This window comes from Mya arenaria, chromosome 2 (assembly GCF_026914265.1).
Source record: "Mya arenaria isolate MELC-2E11 chromosome 2, ASM2691426v1".
Lineage (NCBI taxonomy): Eukaryota > Metazoa > Mollusca > Bivalvia > Myida > Myidae > Mya > Mya arenaria.
In genome coordinates this window covers 29,553,870-29,557,861 of record NC_069123.1, presented here as the reverse complement: position 1 = coordinate 29,557,861, position 3,992 = coordinate 29,553,870, and positions in this window count along the sequence as shown.

Sequence of the window (3,992 nt, the reverse complement as noted above, 5' to 3'; positions counted from 1 at the left end):
AGAGATATCTCTCCTTAAGAGACATAATGTCGTGATCACTTCTAAAATATTTTATCTTTTTAATCTGGGAAAGATACCGGATATAAAGCGATTATGTAGCGGTTATTCAAAGGTACTTTAGTCAGCATCGATTTAGAAACGGAAAAAGATAGGTTTTCGAGTTACTTTAGTGTAAAGTACTTACCGTTATACTATTTGCAATGGATTCTCTTTAAAAGAAAATATGCGTTAGAAATCTATAAACAAAATTGATTTCGTTAATTATTTTTTTATGAGAATGCCTTTTGAAAACTTGTCGTAACATCTATTAATTGGTGAACCATTATTTGGTAACTTCTCAATGTAATCATAAGACACCATAAAAAGAACTATCACGAAATCAATACGCTCATTTCTCATGTTATGTTTCAAACCTCAATTAAGGTTCTTTATGTCGAACCGGAAGATGATTTTAATAAATAATTTGACAATGGTGCTTATACACCTGAGATGACACATTTTTTCGTGAAAGTGGTGAAATAGCCAGGGTGAAAAATCACGTGACTTAAAGGGGTTCTAACAAGGGTCACCACTGGTCACAGCCGATGTGATCAAACCAGTAAGTCACGTTTACTTCTAAATCATATTTTGACAGAAAAGCTTTGAAACTTTGGGCAGACTCATGTTTGATTCACAGCCAAGTTGCCATGGAAATACCGGACGCGGTTATCATTGATACATTGTCGCAATTTACAGCCATAATGGTAAAATAACCATTAACTCCAAACGGGCTTCTTTTCCAATTTACTCGTATGTTTTTGAATGTTTTATTTGCACTGTCGTTTTAAGAATGTCATTTAAATTGCAGACAATTACCTCGAAACATATTTGCTGGTACATTCGAGTCGATAATATATAGGAACAGTTAATATAGAATAACTTTAAGTTATTTTTCGACCATTCGCACAAGAATAACTGCGATTTGTGGAATCATATATAAAAGTGTTAGCTAATTAACTGTAATGATAATTGTTATTTCATGCCGTGTCTGTGTTTTATATCTATTTAAAAATTCACACTATATTTCGGAGTGTTCGGACCTTTTTCACATTGTACAAAAAAAATATCAAGATTGAAGGCATGTTTTTCCATAAGTCAATATTAACTCATTTGATAAATTCTATTTTGACGGATTAGAGATATAAAAAATATAGTTTCATTTCGACGAGAAGCTGCATTAAAGTAAACCAGGAATGCTTAAGTTTCATTTTATTAGACGTTAAATGACGAACGGTCATCAATGGACAAAACATAAATCAGTACATTATCGATTGATTTTCCTTTTGAGGTAATGCCACATATATATGTCTTATTTTACATCGGTACATTTAGGGCCATAAGTAACGCATGCGTTTATTGAACTTGATCGCCCAACAACACGATAAGCTTGTTAAGCCCAAATTCTGTGTTTATCTCCCCCAAAGATTGGATCTTTACACACAATTTAAAAAGTCCAATGCTGCTAAGGTTCGTTAGGTGGGGAAATAACAAATTGATATTAATCTAAAAAAACATTGTCCACAAACATTTTCTCTTTTAGTTCTTGATACTTGAGTGCACTGAATTGTAGTAAAACAATTTTATTACGTTTTCAAGTGCCCCGTCAATATTGTGGTATTAATCGTTCATTTTATCAGCATTATGAGTTGCCTTTTTTTGCAAATTCACAGACATAATAGATAGCATAAACGTTTAAAGAAACCAATACAAAGCACCAACATACAAGAAGAATAAGCGATAAAACCTTTCTTTGCAGTACAAATAAATGATCATGTTAAAAGCCTAACAGGATTTATATTTTTTCCTCAGTCTGATCTGCACGGTGACTACTGCGTGTCTTATACAACATAGAACAAATCAACGGAATATTTGATTTGAAAAGAATCTGTGAAATACATCTTTAGTTAATATTAAAGACATCCAACACGTTGTTTCTGGTTTAATACAACCACTAAGATCATTTAATACTACACATGTGTAATGTAACCTTGGCAATAATTCAAAAACTATATTACTCAATTTTATTGGTAAAACATTCCTTTTAAGTAGTTTCAAAATGTGGGTTAATGTAAGCTTCATTTTCGATTATTGTTATTGTCGAGAGTTGTCGGTCATTCTAATTAAGGCATATACATCATTATGTTAAACGTAAAAAGAACGCATTCGCCGATATATGAAGGCGTAATACGAGAATGGAGGTGCTCTTACTTTGAAACGAATAAACTAGCAGATGTCCATGTACGCTCTAGGTGACCATAAATGAAAGGATAATTATACGTATTTTTATTGCTTTAAATGAACTGGAAAGCAGTGCACGTCTGCGAATTTAATTACACCATTCTTATCAGATTGTTACTGTATTTTTCTCTTGGGCTTGACTGCTTAATTCAATTCTCATACAAAAAGACGTAAACCTTGGTTTGATTTTCTTCATTCACATATTTGTCTGAGATTTACTTTGACAGGCTTCATTGTAGAATGCACAAAATGATATAAGGAAGGCGGACTATCTTAGACAATAATAATCAGCGAATGCCCCAGCTGGTAGCTGTGTGCTGCTGAATATTGTTGTGTCTGTCTTTCAGTCCAGTGAAAGTGGTGCCTAAGAATATGTCAATACATATTTATGCAGAAAACTAGCTGTTAAGTATTATATTCGAACGAATATATCCATGCATGTACTAGTTCTAGTTATCTTATTTGAGATATCGCTCATTTAAAGATATGTGTCAAAACGACAAACACGAAAATGTATGGAATCATGTTAGGGCCATACCAACTTAGTCGCCTCTTTGAAAAAGCCCAATAAATAAACGCGAGGTAACATTGTACATCCCGGCGTATTCTTTTTCTGATCATTTTATGCAGAATAGTATTAGTTCACACATCAAAATGCATGGAAAAGACGAGAGATCTTATTTTTGTCGGTATATCTTGTTTACACTGCAGTGTGTTTTTTGCATAGCCAAAAATGCACAAGGTTTGATATGTGAAAAACTACAAAAACAAACTCAGTAGCAAAAGGTTTAAACATAAACCCGGTTTAATGGCACTGGGTAAACGCCAAAGACATAGAAGACAAAAACAAAAAAATCACAAACAAGAAACATGGAAGAACAGCACAAAACTCCTCAAACAGCACAGTGCATATTTACTATATAACACACTATGTATGTTTATCAAGGATTGTTAGGTACTGCCTTGGAACGGTCAGTAAAATGTAAATTTATCCTCGCTTCCTCGTTTCTTTGACCCGGACCAAATTTCAGATACAGGAAATTTATATAACTACACCCAAAAATGCGGTATTGTATGTAATGGTAACACGGTTTTATGGTGAAAAATATAACAACCGCGAAGATGCGACGATGATAAAACCACGAGAAAACACAGTAGTTAAAAATGTGCACAGAACTTTAAATGAAATATCGCCTCTTTATCGTGCATTTTTAGAAATAAACTAATATGATTTATAGCAGAAATCGATAGAAAAACAGTTGCGCGGATAAAACGAACAAACCTCGCTTTTTATTGAGCAATTTCATGAGGCAAAGGATGAAGATACGACGGCCTTAACAGAATTTTGTTATACGTATAATGCCATGACATGTTACCAAACTAGACGCTTGGTAGTGTTATGAACATAACATTGTATAGCATTGATTAATTCAGCAGAGAAAGGTTTCCTGTCCTTAATTCAAATTTTAATATGGATATTGTACATACAACAAGCTGTATTATTGAATTGGAAGTAAAAGCAGTGGATGCGGCACCAGGCATACTGTTTTTATGTTCTTTTATACAAAGAATTAATGAGTTACATTGTTAACAACTACTACAAGTTTTAAACTTAATACAATCTCTTATCTATTTATGCAAAGGGACGACTTGTAGTTCATTCGCTTGAAATCGTGAACCGGTTTTTGTTCTTTTGTTTATTTTATATAAAAACA